The sequence below is a fragment of the Palaemon carinicauda genome, chromosome 13 (assembly GCF_036898095.1).
Source record: "Palaemon carinicauda isolate YSFRI2023 chromosome 13, ASM3689809v2, whole genome shotgun sequence".
Lineage (NCBI taxonomy): Eukaryota > Metazoa > Arthropoda > Malacostraca > Decapoda > Palaemonidae > Palaemon > Palaemon carinicauda.
Genome location: NC_090737.1, coordinates 140,331,247 through 140,348,521, shown reverse-complemented (window position 1 = coordinate 140,348,521; position 17,275 = coordinate 140,331,247). Strand labels below are relative to the sequence as shown.

At 43.0% G+C, this 17,275-nt stretch overlaps 1 protein-coding gene across 9 annotated transcripts in view; it reads left to right on the top strand.

Annotated features, from left to right (window-relative positions):
- LOC137652539 (uncharacterized) overlaps nucleotides 1-17,275 on the top strand; it is a 316,341-nt gene that overhangs the window by 279,411 nt on the left and 19,655 nt on the right. For all 9 annotated transcript variants that reach the window (XR_011046354.1, XR_011046357.1, XR_011046351.1 and 6 more), the window contains 3 exons: nucleotides 4,149-4,303; nucleotides 4,592-4,720; nucleotides 8,007-8,129. The gene's annotated coding sequence lies outside the window, so the exon portion shown is untranslated. The remainder of the gene's footprint in view (nucleotides 1-4,148; nucleotides 4,304-4,591; nucleotides 4,721-8,006; nucleotides 8,130-17,275) is intronic.

Genomic DNA, 17,275 nt, shown 5'->3' with positions numbered 1-17,275 from the left:
ATACAAACCACGCTATTTAATAGGGGTATTACTTTCGGCGTAGCTGAAGTGATGAGCCATTGAAATTTAACGAGGGTTTACTACCCACACCGCTATAGTGCTCCCAAACGAAAGTGGCAGTCGAATGACAGTTCTTCTTAATATTTCGTATATATTTCAAATAATTTCGTACCTTCACGACCTCTCGGTGAGGATACAAGAAAACAATTTGCCCAGCTTGACATTTGCGTATTAACTGATTTAGCGTGTCGGACTAATCCTGTTCTTCTCTAAGAATGGGTGACCTCTAAATCTTAATCCTTTGATTCTTTCTGGGTTTTTTTTCTACCTACAGAGTTTTCCAGTACACTGGAATTTTTTGTAATCCTTTTAAACAAATACACACAACCACACACATTTACATACATATACTGTATATACATATACGTATGTAAATATATACATTTATATATATATATATATATATATATATATATATATATATATATATATATATATATATATATATATATATATATATATATATATATATATTATGTATACACACATATATATGTATACACACACATATATATATATATATATATATATATATATATATATATATATATATATATATATATATATATATATATATATATATATATATATATATATAATGCCGTATATCATATTCACTCAGATAAAGATTTAAAATTAATAAAGACACGTGCATCCTTGTTTTTAAATGCATTAGAGATTTTTAATCTATTCCAATTTATTTTCCATTGGCCACCTGGGAAAAATAGCCCAAAAGGAAACTATATCCGAGATAATGACCGACGGAACTGCCCTACCTTTAAGACCTTAATGATCTTAATCCATCCTCTGCTTTAGGGCTTCTCCAGATAAAATGACCGAAATATTTAAGATTCGATGCGAAAAAATAAGCTCTCAGCTGCCACTTTCGTTTGGGAGCACTATAGTTAGCGGGGGTAGGGGAGGGTAGCTTGCTCCCCCCCCCTCACACCTGTGCTTGAGCTCACTTTGCTCTCGGCTCGGATGGTAGAAGGACTTGTCCTCTCTCATCCTCGCCTCTCTCTTGGCAGCCATTAATATTTTTTTTGCTTTTTCTTTGACAAGTTTGTGTGTGAAGTTGGCATCTGCGATTATGCGCACCTGCCCTGAATTACCCGGCCGCCCCTGCGGAACATTCATGTCGGTGGTCGAGACAGACTCTCACACCCTTTGCCCTTACTGTAGAGGCCAACGGTGTGATAGTAATAAGTGTGGTGAGTGTAGGGAGTGGTCTACCTCCCAGTGGGAGAGGTTTTCTCGGCGACGTAAGAAGAAGTCCAGGCGGGATATTTCTCCTTCGTAGGTTTCTTTGAAAATAGAAAAACCCAAGGACACTTCTTCCGTTGCCCAAACCTCCTCTGAAGCTCCCACTCGATCGGTCTCTTTCGAGAGACCGTCGAGTGGTACCATAGACCATGGTTCTGTTTTCCAAGCTCAGGGTTCGAGAGATGGCGTTGCCTCCCCTAGCGAGGCAGCTCCACCTCTTCCCCCGTGGGGAGGATGTGTCATTAACCAATCTCTTTCAGCTTTGGTCTTCCTGGGGGCTCGAGGGTTCGCCCTCCAAGGAAGCATTACTTTACTACATCTGATTGGGTGCCGCTGTCAAGCAATCGCCGACTTTGGCAGAGGTTGATCCTCTGTCAATTGTTGACGTTGTGGTATCTCCTAATACCTCTGCCTCTTCACATCCCGCAGTAGCTGAAGGCTTAGTTTCTCCCGTGCCTGCTCAACCTACGAGGGAGAAACTAAGTCCAACAGTCTCTCCTGCTGGTGTTTCTCCCCCTTGGGGAAGTTCACTTACAGAGACTCCTCTTCGGAGGACTGCAGAAGGTCAGCTTGCTGATCCAACGGTCCCCAGAGGGCGCATTCGTCGGAAGGCCGGCCTTCTTCTCCGCCATAGAGGCCTTCCTTCACCTGCAGTGAGGAGGCGCCTCTTTGGTTCAACATCTTCGATGCAGACCACCGCAGAGGAGCCTCGAGACCAATCATCCATCACTGCTCCTGCATTGGTCCTGGACCTTTTTGCAGATCATTCGCGATCTCCTTCAGTGGAAGGTTGTCCTTTTAAAGGACACGTCGACCTTCCACCCGACAGACCTGCCGACCTGCCGTCGCCGTTTCTACATGGGCCTAACAAGGCTCCACCAAAGCACTCTGTTGCGCGCCAACGAGACCTGACGATCGCTCTTTAGTAGCTCGTCAGACCCCATCACTAAACCCTAACACAGGGCATCAAGGGCGTACACGCCAACGTGCGCATACGCTTCAACAGAAGCATAGCTCCATCACGCGCTATGCACGCCCTCATGCGCATATGCGCCCACGTTCTCCTGTATGCCAGGTAAAGTTGTGTATCATCCGCAAACAGTTTAAACTCCACTTCATACATTTGATAGATCTAAAGTATAGGTAAAGAATAAGACTGGGCCTAGTACACATCCCTTGGGTACCCGTTTTTTTAATGGTTCTTATGATAAATGAGTTTCCAGTTCGTAGACAGTAGTTTGTCAACCAAGTAATCTTTTAGATACTCAAAGGCTTCATCTTTGATACCATTGGCCCTTAAATCATTGAGTAGCAGTTCGTGCACAACTATCGAAAGTAGCGCCAAGATCGGGCAATATCAAGATACCAAATTTGTTTACATCCATCGTTTTGAGCCGATCATTTATAACAGCAAATGAAATATAATTGTCTGCATGCTGAACGGTTGTGTGGCAATGCTTCGAATCTTAAAAGTGACGAACTATAGTCAATTTTTTTTAGCGAGGCAGATTTGCACCGACTCTCAGCGGTGCCCTTTTAGCTCGGAAAAGTTTCCTGATCGCTGATCGGTTGGACAAGATAATTCTAACCAATCAGCGATCAGGAAACTTTTCCGAGCTAAAAGGGCACCGCTGCGAGTCGGTGCAAATCTGCCTCGCCAAAAAAAAATGGACTATAGTTGTTCAAGAATGACATATTCCAGCAATTTTGAAAGGGGGGTTTACTATTGCACTGTAATTGTTCAGTGGCTATTTTTTCTTGGTAGAAGAGAGACTAGCTATGGTAAGCAGCTCTTAACTCTTTTACCCCCAGGGTATTTGGAACTTTCCAATCGTTAACCCCCGGGGTTATTTTTTTTTCAAGCACATTTTGCAGTATATTTTTTTAAATTGCTCTAACAGCCTTAATTTTTGTCTTAGAGAGGTCAGGTTGGTCTCATTCTCTTGGAAAATGTCCGGAGTTTCAAAAAATTATGAAAATTGTGCAAAAAAAAATTTAAATAGCAGTTTTTTGCAAAGACGTACCAGTACGTCCATGGGGGTAAAGAGATGAGTTTTGTGAAACGTACCAGTACTGTACGTCCTTTGGGGGTAAAAGGGTTAAGGACCAATTACTCATCGTATAAGATTAAATAATATATCTCAAAGCTTGTATACCAGATGCAACCCTAGTTGGGAAATCAGGATGCTAAAAGCCCAAGGGCTCCAACAAGGAAAATAGCCCAGTGGGGAAAGGAAATAAAGGAAAGAATGTTGTGCCTAAGTGTACCCTCTAGCACAAGAATTCTAACCCAAGACAGTGAAAAACCATGGTACAGAGACTACGGCATTACCCGAGACTAAAGAACAATGGTTTGATTTTCATACCTCACTCCATGTGAGGGACATATATTGTTTTTCCCGAATGTTTCTTCGCCTCCTGCTGCCAAATCTTCCAATCAATTCATCTTAGTCATTGCTGGGCCAAATGACTTGAAATTTGGCACAGAGGTCGAGTGGGTAAATACCCAGATGCGTTTAAATTTTTTCTTTCGATACATACCAAAATAATTTTAGTTTTTTTGCCATTTTCTGACAAAATAAATTAGATTCTGGTCTCCTGTGCCCTGGTATTACAACCAAATGAATTGAAATTTCATACCGAGGTTGGAAATTTCCAAAATAGCCTGGGGGTAAAAGGGTTAATTAATTACAAATTAAGACAAAAATGTCATATGAGGTCTGTGTGAAGAAATTGCAATTTTTTCTTTATAAATTATGTAAATCACTTGGTAGCATACTGTACTTTACATGTAATATTTGGAATAATAAGTGATTTACTTTCAGATCTATACACTATCAAGCTTTTGGAAGCGGAACGACTATGATGAGCCTCCGCTGATGAGGAACTCCTCACTCCCTTTTCAGAGGAGAGGAGGAAGAAGCCAAAGCTTCTCGAGGGGGAGGAACTGGATTTCTGCCTTGAATTCGCTGGTGGAGTAGTTAGTATTCTTTGATTCATTGTTAAAGTTTTCATTTGCTATATTATAACCTTGGTTAATTTATGCTATATGTCAAGCCACAGCCTGTCAATAGTGACTATTCTGGGAGTATAAATTTTATAGTTCTAAATGTTCGATCTTAACAAGTGAAAGATAGGTTTCAATATTATTGGAAGTTAACTGTGGATATATCCTGCTTTTTGTCACATTTGAAGTTTTGATGAATCTTATGTGAACCTGTTTTGAAATTGATGACAAATGTCTAATATCTTCAAATGTTTTTTTCAGGAATGTCAAGAGTAACGGTCCAGGAAGCCACCTCCAATGTAACTGTAGCACGTGGCACCATGACTGATGGTTTTCCTTTTTTTAATATTTTCCATCACGTGATATCCTTTGATATTTGATTAAGCACTGGTAGGTGGTTGTTCGTTTTAATGCTCTGGTAAAGTGTAATATATTATATAGAATATAAAAGTTACTTTAGTGAGGAGGGAATTAATTTTCAATGCAATCTTAATATTAGTTCCAAACAATCATAGGCTGTTTATTTCATTGTATTAGGTGAGTATTTAAGGTAAATAATTTTTCTTTTTGCATCGTGTGCGTCCATTATCATTGCACTGCATGTTACAAGGATCCTTTTGGATTTTGGCTGCACTATACTTCCTTTCATAAGTTCTCTCCTCTTTATCAGATGTCTTTAAACTTAATTATATAACAGCGGAGATTTCCTCCTAAGTTTGCACCTCTGCTCTGAAGGATCTCCCCATTTAGAGCTCTGGGCCTTATAGCTCAAATTCTGTATCACAAATCACAGCTCCTAAGCTACAATGGAAATATCATTTCCCTTCCAGTTTACTATAAAATTGATGTCTCAATTGCCATGTTGACGCATATTTCTATTTTTAGGAGGGTTTTGTCACCAGTGCTCCTCCTCCAGGGCACTTTAGGCATTGCTTAAGTCTTTGCAGCATTCCATCGGCACCTTCCGTATATCGTTCTACTTTACCTCAATTCCAGGTTCCTTTCTTCCGTCTATGCTGTCCAGTCTCTTACCCTTTACTGTTTATCCCAGCTGCTCAGTTTTCCTGCACTGGAAATGGGTTCACAGATCCCAGTATTGTCTTATATAGCTCAAATTCGTAAGTCATATGTCAGTGTGATCCAAAGACACTTTAGTCTTGAAAATTTTGTATCTTATGTCTTGATCAGCTTCTTATTTCACTTGGTTTCCTTTTGGTTGACTATTCAGTTGGTAATGTGAAATGTTTAGGGGTTATATACCTGGCAGTCTTTTGTGTAATTGCCCTCTAAATGAAGATTTAGCCAGTTTGGATAAACTTCTCCTAGTTCATTTTTGAAGGTGCTTGGTCCAAAATAGTTGGCAATATATTATTCATTTTTTTGCCTTTCAACTTTTAATTCTTTCCATTTGATCCTGGTTACCATTGAGAAGTGCCACTCTTAATGTAACATGATTGATATTTTGAATTTAATTGAAGTTTTTCTTTCCTTAAGCAATACAGTACTTGGGTGTTACATGTGTTTTTCTGTCAACTTTCAATTGAAGGTATTCTCTTGGGAGCTTCATTCCTTTTTGTAAGTAGGCAATGTCCAGATACATCACCCTTATAATGAACCTTTTCCCCTGTGACCTCAAAGACTTCCATCTTCTCTTGTCATGCTGTATTATAGACACAAGCAACATTGTTTTCCTCATTGATTTGCATCCTTACATAGAGGTGGTTGTCTTATTTGTACCAACGCTTTTAGATGGTATGGTGCAATTTATATACAAAATAATCCTCTTTTGGTTAACCTTGAGCCAGAACTGTTTCTTTACTTACTTTTACTTTACTTTGATGGCTGCTTTTCCCGTCCCATACAGCAGGGGAACCCCACTCTCTACAGGACCTCCACTGTCGTTTACCTTGTTCGTTCAGAGTATTTAACATTTCGTATTGCATATTGTTCATTTACTGTTGAATCGTCAATGTCAAAAGGCTCATGAAATAAGAAAGTCTTCAGTTTCCTCTTGAAAGCCTTAATGTCTTCAATCATTCGAATGTTTCGTGGAGCTTATTATAGAGTCTCGAGGCCGCATATTTAAAGGCTCTGGAGCCTAAAGTAGACATAAATCTAGGTTCCAACATTTTAAAGCCATCTGTAATTATTCTCGTGTCGACACGATTTGTTGGCTGCGCAATGTGTAACAGTTCTCTTAAGTATTTTGGATGCCCGGTTCTGATTACTGCCATCCATTTTAATTTGTTGGTTTATCTAGAATTAATGTTCAATTTTCCTTCTGTATCACATTCGGCTATTATTTTATGATGGTCCAACAGCATTTCTTCTTTCTCACCCTTTATTTTAGTGAGTAAATTAAAGGTACCTTTTAATTCCACAGCACAGTACAGTAATCTTTTGGCTATCTCAGTGTTATATTCCAAGTCCCTCTGTGAAAGCTCTAAAGTACATGCAGATATCCTAGATGGTTTTTATTTCCCTTTTTTTATAATTTTTCATGTTTGTGTAAGCTTTTATAAACCCAATAAAGTCGATTCAAAATAAAATAGTCGAGATATAAAGAGGAGTCTGTGATATAGATTTACAGGTATTCATAAATCCAAGATGTACTAAGAAATCAATAGGTGAACCACAATATGGTGGCTAATTACTTTAAGTAAAATATCAGGTTTTCTAAACTTATAATTAAGGATGATTACTTAAGCAATATAAACAAACTTTTTGGCCTGTAATCTTCCTGTGCTTGGTTTGACTGCTCCTCAGACATCATGCAAGACATGATGCTCAAGAGTCATGTGCGTTTAGTATGTCTTAAGGAATTGCCGTACCATCAATATTTGAAATTTTCATCATCTAAAGAGGAATGGCATCAATAATTATCCAAAATCTAATACAGTAATATATCTGATCCCTTAAATAGAAATATGTCCAACCCCATGACACAGATCTTTTTTTATTCTGCCTTCTATCCCAATGGTTTCATTGGTTATATTCTTTTGGAAACTGCTGCATTCTTCAGGTATCAATCTTCTGGTAAATCGTCTTTGGGGCAATTTCAACTTCTCTTGGTCCTGCCCTTTTACCCCTGGCTGAGCCTGAGTTAATAACTGTTCTTGTCTTTATTATTATTATTACTAGCTAAGCTACAGCCCTAGTTAGGAAAGCAGGAGGGTATAAGCCCAAAAGGGCAAATAGTCCAGTGATGAAAGGAAATAAGGAAACATAGAATAGTCTGCCTGAGTGTATCCCCAAGCAAGACAACTCCAACCAAAGTTAGTGGAGGAAGACCATGATACAGAGGCTATGGCACTATCTGAGACTAGAGAACAATGGTTTGATTTAGGAGTGCCCTCCTTCTCTTGGATCTTCAATTATTGTCAAAGTTAATGGGCCTGATCATATTACAGGTTCTTTAAAATGTTTTCTGGTCCAACAGGTTTTCAAGAGTTAGGCAGATATTGGTTGATATTGGTTTGTAAATAAAATAGGCAGAGATTGGTTTGTACTCTATGGAACATGCATTTAAAAAGTATACTTTGTTGTTTCATGTGTTGATTCTAATGTACAGACATGAAAAAGTTATGTACTTAGATCAGTTATCATAACAAGATCATGTTTTAATATTCTTGTGGTTTTCAAGAGAGAAATATTGACAATTTTTTCTCATTTACAGGTCGTGAAGATTGGCATTAATGAAAGCCAAAGAATCGACGAATATTTTGGAAAAGGTTCGAACTGAGATATGAAAAAAAATACCTTGGGATCTGAAAGGCCTGGTAGTCTCAATAACTGCATAGTGAGTATAATGTTTAGATCTTTATAGCTAGGAGTCTCTCTCTCTCTCTCTCTCTCTCTCTCTCTCTCTCTCTCTCTCTCTCTCTCTCTCTCTCTCTCTCTAAAATTCCGCAAGATATGTGATAACATTATTAGTTTGTTTAATTAATGAAGACCTTTGCTTCAATAGGCATAGTCGAGATGATGATGATAAATTAATTTGTGGTTTTAGGTACTACTGAGAAGTATTAAAAATAAATCCCCTAAAGACCTTGCAATGTAGGTAGTAGGTTGGCCAGTGCACCAGCCACCCGTTGAGATACTACCGCTAGAGAGTTATTTGGCCTTTAACTAACCAGACAGTACTATATTAGATCCTTCTCTCTGGTTACGGTTCACTATCCCTTTGCCTAGACATACACTGAATAGTCTGGCCTATTCTTTACAGATTCCCCTCTGTCCTCATACACCTGACAACAATGAGATTACCAAACAATTCTTCTTCACTGAAGGGGTTAACTACATATACCAAGGCACTTTCCCTCAATTTTGTGGGTTAGCCGACATCAAACAAATGCAACAGAAAAGGGGACCTCTCCTCTCTACGTTCCTCCCAGCCAGATAAGGGACTCAACCGAGTTCGGCTGGTACTGCTAGGCGTGCCACAGCCCACCCTACCCCATTATCCACCACAGATGAAGCTTCATAACACTGAATCCCCTACTGCTGCTACCTCCGTGGTCATCCAAAGCACCGCAGGAAGCAGCAGGGCCCACTGGAACTGCGTCACAATTGCTCGCCGTTCATTCCTATTTCTAGCACGCTCTCTTGCCTCTCTCACATCTATCCTCCTATCACCCAGAGCTTCCTTCACTCCATCCATCCACCCAAACCTTGGCCTTCCTCTTGTACTTCTCCCATCAACTCTTGCATTCATCACCTTCTTTAGCAGACAGCCATTTTCCATTCTCTCAATATGGGCAAACCACATCAACACATTCATATCCACTCTAGCTGCTAACTCATTTCTTACACCCGTTCTCACCCACGCTACTTCGTTCCTAACCCTATCTACTCGAGATACACCAGCCATACTCCTTAGACCAGTGGTTCTTAACCTTTTATGGCTGCGACCCAAAATGCTGTCCATATCAACCATGGCTGGTTTTCCTGTTTAAAAGATTCCTCAAGATTTTCATTCCGAGTTTGTGAAGCAATGCACAACTTTGAAAATAATTGATCACTTTTTATGTCAGCCACTGAACATTTCTCTTATATTTCTTCTTTTAAATGTGGGCAAGTATAAAGTTGTAATTTGTTCTTCTGGATGGGATCTGTGATGAACTTGCTGCAGGATAGTAACCTTTTCTCAAAGAAAAAACAAAATTATAGATGCTCATATGAATATATGATTAAAATATTTTATTAATACTTGCACACATTTTATATATCTAATATTTGAACCAAAAAGTTGAAAAATATTGATTCTAAGCAAAATTAGTAATAGGTACAGAAGGAATATTTCCACTGATTGTGGCATGCAGGGGACTTCACCTGCAACCAGGGGTTGCTCTTAGTGTTTCCTCATCCTGAATGATTTCCAGAAGTTGTATGTATCTTAGAGCTTAGCCACTGAACTTTGTGTATTTTTGGTATCTTAAACCTCTGACTAGACAAACAGTGTCATCCAATGCACATCTTGTTATACTCTACCCCTTAAGTAACAACTTCTATCACTAGGTAATTTCTTGCTTTTATTTTTCGTTTGTTGTTTTTCGTTGGACATACGGTGAATTTTCAATATTAAACTTACCCGATAATCATGTAGCTGTCAACTCCGTTGCCCGACAGAATTCTACGGGAGGGATACGCCAGCTATCACAATACTAGAAGGGGGTGTACTCACCAGCGCCACCTGTGGCCAGGTACTACAGTACTTCTTGTTGACACCTCCTCAATTTTTCCTCTGTCGTGCTTCCGGCAAGACGTTCTGGGATACGCTTATGATCTTGGAGTATTTTCACGGCTTTTGGTGAAGTATTTCTCTCAGATTTCGGCTGTCGCTTTACTGGAAAACTTCTATATTAGCTTAGATAGCTATTATTTAGTTCTGATTAATGGTTAACGATCTTTTTGCTTGATTTGGAATCCCCACTTGGCTAACTCTTTGATTCAAGATGTCTGACATTTCACAAGCCCCACCCCATAGACGATGTAGGTCTTGTAATAGGCGTATTCCGAAGGCCTCGGTAGATCCTCACACCGCTTGTTCTGACTGTAGGGAAAGACCCTGTCAGTTGGAAGATCGATGTGAGGAATGCGCCGGACTTTCGGAACTTGATTTTGTCCGATTTCTTAAGTATTCAACCAAGTTAGAGAGAGAGAGAGTTAGGAGAAGTTCTTCTCGCTCTTCACTTTTTTCCTCACCTCATGATCCCCTACCTTTTCCTCCCCCTGTAGTGGCTACCCCCGAACCTACTATTTGCCCTCAACCTGATATGTCTGTTGTTTTGCGTGCCATTCAGGCTTTAGGTGACAAAGTGGAGTCGGTGGTTAGTGATCATAAGTCTCTTATGGCCGAAGTCAAGGAACTTAAGGTCAAGAGTGCAGTGGGTGGTGATAGTGCCAGTGCTGTGACGAGTGCTAGTGTCAGTGCAGTGCCAAGTGCTAGTGTCAGTGTCAGTGTGGTGCGTGAGGGTACTTCTGTGCGTGCCAGTCGTCCTCCCAGTCCGGGACCTCTTGCAAGCTCCCAAGCCCAGGGGAGAAGCAATGTCGAAGGGCAAAAGGGTTCGGCAGGCCTTGATCGGCGCACAGAAGTATCCTCGGTGGTTGCGGGCGTGTCTTCCAGAGACCGTCACTCCCACCCGCAGACGATTGAGCCCGTCTTTTACTCGTCTGCTGAAGAATTGTCAGGGAGGAAACGTTGGACTCGGGTCTCAAGACCTCTCAAACGCAGAGTCCAAACCTCAAGAGCTCTACAACCTGGCTGCAGTCATTGGATCAGCTCTGACTCGCCGCAGTCATCAGTTGAAGGCACTCCTCCTAAGAGGAGTAAGGTGCTGCCGCAACAGATCTCTTCTGTTAAGGCTTTGCCTCAGCAGACCTTAGTGTCTGCCGACCCCAAGTTGACTCTACTGCAGTCCATGCAGTCACAACTTGCGGTCTTGATGCGTGAGTGTCAGGCTGAGAAGGTTACACCTCCTCCTGCGATCGCTCCGCCTAACCGCAGTCCTGCCTGCCAGGCGTACGATGTTGAGGCTCCTCAGGATACCTTACCACGTTCTGAGTTTCCAGTTTCCGGTGGTGTGCAACTACCTCCGCCTTCCTTAAGGCAACCTCAGCAATGGGAACAGGAAGCGTATACCTTACTTCCTCCGCTTCCACTTGTGGTTCCACCAGTGAGGCAACACTCTCTTGAGGTACAACAACCTCTCCCATCCATGAGGCAGACACCTCAGCTCTCGCTGCAGCGACCTCAACCCTCCTCAAGGCGAGAGCCTCAACACCTTAGCCTTGCGCCTCAGGAACCTCAACTCGCGAGACATGTTATGCGTTCTGCGCAGCCTCTACCCCAACTCTCGCAGCTCACACCTCAGGAACCTCAACTCGTTCCTCAGGAACTTGCTACTGCGCATCCGCTCACCTTACAGCAAGCGCAACCCTTGAGGCAAGACACTCATGCCAGGACTCAGCCTCCTCCACCCATGCGCCTACCTTCTGCTACTGCTTTTGACCAGCCTTTGCAACCTGAGCCTCAGGTGTTCCCTCAACAGAGACTTGAGGAGGAAACCACAAACTTTTTTGCTCCAGCTCGTGCAGATTCTGCTGTTCAGCATACCTTACCTCTCACTTCGCTACACTCTGGTGATGAGGTTTCTGATGATGAGGCTGCACACCTGGACCCCTCATCAGACGTGGATGAATCCAAGTCTTCTCCGCCTCCTATTGACTTTCGCAAGGTCTTGGCTCTTTTCAGAGAGGTATACCCAGACCATTTTGTCTCTGCTACCCCCCGCTCTCCGCCATCTGAGTTTTCGCTGGGAATGCAGCCAGCCAAGTCATCTTATACTAAGCTCGTCTTTGCAAGGTCCTCTAAGAGAGCGTTAAGAATTTTAGGGGAATGGTTGCAGTCTAAGCAACAACTAGGAAAGACTTCCTTTATGTTTCCTCCGACTAAGCTCACTTCCAAAGCGGGCGTTTGGTATGCCACAGGAGAGGAACCAGGCTTGGGAGTACCTGCCTCTGCCCAGGCCGACTTCTCAAGCTTGGTAGACTCTCCTCGTAGAACAGCAATGAGGCGCTCTAAGGTTTGCTGGACCTTCTCCGATCTTGATCACTTCCTAAAGGGTGTATTTAGAGCATTTGAGATGTTCAATTTCCTAGACTGGTGCCTGGGGGCCCTTAGCAAGAAGACCTCCCCTGCGGACAAGGACTCAGCCATGCTCTTAATGTCCTGCATGGATAAGGCTATTAGGGATGGATCTGGCGAGCTTGCTTCGATGTTTGTGTCAGGAGTGCTTAAGAAAAGGGAGCAGCTTTGTTCATTCCTTTCCTCCAGCATCACACCTTGTCAAAGGTCTCAACTCCTTTTCGCTCCGCTCTCTAAGTTCCTGTTTCCTGAAGAGCTTGTTAAGGACTTGTCTGCGGCCCTGATACAAAAGGACACCCATGATCTTGTGGCCTCATCGGCTCGTAAGACTAAGGTTGCTACCTCAGTCCCCAGGACTTATCGCACCCCAGTGGCTGATACTCCTGCTACGAGGTTTATTCCGCCCTTTCGTGGTAGAGCCCCCAGCCGTGGAAGCTCCCGTCCAGACTCTTCCAGGAGCAAGTCTAGGAAAGGTTCCAAGGCTTCTAAAGGCAAAAACTGACTCTCCTCCTCTCCAGACAGCAGTAGGCGCCAGACTCAAGATCTTCTGGCAAGCCTGGGAAAAGAGAGGTGCAGACGCACAGTCTGTCAGTTGGCTGAGGGAGGGTTACAGGATACCATTCTGCCGCAAACCCCCTCTGACCACATCTCCCATCAACCTCTCTCCCAACTACAAAGAAAAGGACAAGAGGCTAGCGTTGCACCAGGAGGTGTCGCTCCTGTTACAGAAGAAGGCAGTGGTTATAGTCCGGGACCATCAATCCCCGGGCTTCTACAACCGTCTCTTTCTGGTGGCCAAGAAGACAGGAGGTTGGAGACCGGTGCTGGACGTCAGCGCGCTCAATGCTTATGTCACCAAGCAGACGTTCACGATGGAGACGACGAAGTCGGTCCTAGCAGCGGTCAGGCAGGAGGACTGGATGGTCTCGTTGGACCTGAAAGATGCTTACTTTCACGTTCCTATTCATCCAGACTCCCAACCTTTCCTGAGATTCGTTTTTGGAAAGGTTGTCTACCAATTCCAAGCCCTGTGTTTTGGCCTAAGCACAGCTCCTATGGTGTTTACGCATCTGATGAGGAATATAGCAAAATTCCTCCACTTATCGGACATCAGAGCCTCCCTTTACTTAGACGACTGGCTGTTGAGAGCCTCCACGAGTCGTCGCTGTCTGGAGAGTCTCAACTGGACTTTAGACTTGACCAAAGAACTGGGTCTGTTAGTCAATCTAGAAAAGTCCCAACTCATTCCCTCCCAATCCATTGTGTACCTGGGAATGGAGATTCGGAGTCAGGATTTTCGGGCTTTTCCATCGGCCCCAAGGATAAGCCAAGCCCTAGATTGCATCCTGAGCATGCTGAAGAGGAGCAGTTGCTCGGTGAGACAGTGGATGAGTCTCACAGGGACCCTTTCATCGTTGGCCCTGTTCGTCGAGCTAGGGAGACTCCACCTCCGCCCTCTTCAATTCCATCTTGCAGCTCATTGGGACAAGGGTTTGACTCTCGAAGCAGTCTCTATCCCAGTCACCGAAGAGATGAAGACCACTCTCTTGTGGTGGAAGACCAATCTCCTTCTCAGGGAGGGCCTATCGTTGGCGATTCAGACCCCCAATCTTCATCTCTTCTCGGATGCATCGGACTCGGGCTGGGGCGCGACCTTGAACGGACGGGAGTGCTCGGGAACGTGGAACGAGGAACAGGAAACGCTCCACATCAACTGCAAGGAGCTACTAGCAGTTCATTTAGCCCTATTGAACTTCAAGTCCCTCCTGCTAGGCAAGGTGGTGGAGGTGAACTCCGACAACACCACAGCCTTGGCTTACATCTCCAAGCAAGGAGGGACCCATTCGAGGAGCCTATACGAGATAGCAAGGGACCTCCTCATTTGGTCAAGAGGTCTAAACATCACCCTAGTTACGAGGTTCATTCAGGGCAACATGAACGTCTCAGCAGATCGCCTAAGCAGAAGGGATCAGGTCATCCCCACGGAATGGACCCTCCACAAGAGCGTGTGCAACAGACTTTGGACCTTGTGGGGTCAGCCGACAATAGATCTGTTTGCCACCTCCATGACCAAGAGACTTCCTTTGTACTGTTCCCCAGTTCCAGACCCAGCAGCAGTTCATGTGGATGCTTTTCTGCTGAACTGGTCCCATCTCGACCTTTACGCATTCCCACCGTTCAAGATCATAAACAAAGTCCTTCAGAAGTTCATCTCGCACGAAGGGACACGGCTGACGCTGGTTGCTCCCCTTTGGCCTGCAAGAGAATGGTTCACAGAGGTACTACAATGGCTGGTCGACGTCCCCAGGACTCTCCCTCTAAGAGTGGACCTTCTACGTCAACCTCACGTAGACAGGTTGCACCCAAACCTCCACGCTCTTCGGCTGACTGCCTTCAGACTGTCGAAAGATTCGCTAGAGCTAGAGGCTTTTCGAAGGAGGCAGCCAGTGCGATTGCCAGAGCAAGGAGGGTATCCACTCGTAGAGTCTACCAATCCAAGTGGGAAGTCTTCCGGAGCTGGTGTAGAGCCAATGCAGTTTCCTCTACCAATACCTCTGTGACCCAAATAGCTGACTTCCTATTACATCTTAGGAATGAGAGATCCCTTTCAGCTCCTACGATTAAAGGGTACAGGAGTATGTTGGCTTCAGTTCTCCGCCACAGAGGTTTGGACCTTTCTTCCAACAAGGACCTTCAAGACATCCTTAAATCTTTTGAGACTACTAAAGAACGTCGTCTACCCACTCCAGGCTGGAATCTAGACGTAGTCTTAAGGTTCCTTATGTCACCTAGGTTCGAACCTCTCCAGTCAGCTTCCTTCAAGGACCTTACCCTCAAGACTCTTTTTCTCGTCTGCCTTGCAACAGCTAAGAGAGTCAGTGAGGTTCATGCCTTCAGCAAGAACATTGGGTTCACATCCGAATCTGCAACATGTTCTTTACAGCTTGGATTCTTAGCTAAGAATGAACTTCCTTCACGTCCTTGGCCTAGATCGTTTGAGATACCTAGCCTCTCCAACATGGTAGGTAACGAGCTAGAAAGAGTTCTTTGCCCTGTCAGAGCTCTGAAATTTTATCTTAATAGGTCAAAACCTATTCGAGGACAATCAGAAGCCTTATGGTGTGCAATCAAGAACCCTTCGAGGCCCATGTCCAAGAATGGGGTTTCGTATTATATAAGGCTTCTGATTAGAGAAGCCCATTCTCACTTAAAGGAGGAAGACCTTGCTTTGCTGAAGGTAAGGACCCACGAAGTGAGAGCCGTAGCTACTTCGATGGCCTTTAATAAAAACCGTTCTCTGCAGAGCATAATGGATGCAACCTATTGGAGGAGCAAGTCAGTGTTTGCATCATTTTATCTTAAAGATGTCCAGTCTCTTTACGAGAACTGCTACACCCTGGGACCATTCGTAGCAGCGAGTGCAGTAGTAGGTGAGGGCTCAGCCACTACATTCCCTTAATCCCATAACCTTTTTTAACCTTTCTCTTGAATGCTTTTATTGTTGTTTTTATGGTTGTTACGGTAGGCTAAGAAGCCTTCCGCATCCTTTTGATTTGGCGGGTGGTCAATTCATTCTTGAGAAGCGCCTGGGTTAGAGGTTGTTTAGAGGTCCTTTAGTAGGGGTTGCAGCCCTATATACTTTAGCACCTTTGAGTTGATTCAGCCTCCTAAGAGGAACGCTGCGCTCAGTAAGGAAGACGAACTTAAAAAAAGGCAGAGTAACGGTTCAAGTCGACTTCCTTACCAGGTACTTATTATTTCATTGTTATTTTGAGATAACTGATTATATGAAATACGGGATACTTAGCTATCCTTTAATCTTGTACACTGGTTTTCACCCACCCCCCTGGGTGTGAATCAGCTACATGATTATCGGGTAAGTTTAATATTGAAAAATGTTATTTTTATTAGTAAAATAAATTTTTGAATATACTTACCCGATAATCATGATTTAATTGACCCTCCCTTCCTCCCCATAGAGAACCAGTGGACCGAGGAAAAATTGAGGAGGTGTCAACAAGAAGTACTGTAGTACCTGGCCACAGGTGGCGCTGGTGAGTACACCCCCTTCTAGTATTGTGATAGCTGGCGTATCCCTCCCGTAGAATTCTGTCGGGCAACGGAGTTGACAGCTACATGATTATCGGGTAAGTATATTCAAAAATTTATTTTACTAATAAAAATAACATTTTTACTCCTCTCGTCTCTCTTCTACCTCTTAAACATTACGACATCCTCTTTCTCAGACTCAGCCTCCATACTCTACTTCCATAAATAGTAGGTTGTTCACCATTTTGTCCATGTAGACTAATTATGCCACATAGGCTACCTGGCTCAACATGAAATTAGACTAACGAACACTTCAGTTATGCCAGCACTTTAAATACACTTTCCATTTTGTCTAGAACTGTTCTCTTAAACCAAGCTATAAAGGAAGATGGATTTTTTGGAAACAGGCTACTAAATCATGAAATATATTAATTTAAAATAGAAATAATCCTCTCTAAATATGCCTTGCACTGTTATTCATAACCACCTATTCATGTTCTAGTACAGAATCGACTTCTTTCATACACTCTTACTCTTGTCATATTCTTTTTGCTCAAAATCTGACCTTTTTATTGAGCTATTTGATCCTCTGCTGTAAATTTAGCTTGTTATTCGCAGCCACTTATACTTACCCCTACACAAATCACTGAGGTCATTATTTTGTGTTAGTTTTATCACCTTTTATCCATTTCTCCTAATATTACCACCATTCATTCCTTTTTTTCATTAATCTAAGTCTCCTATACATG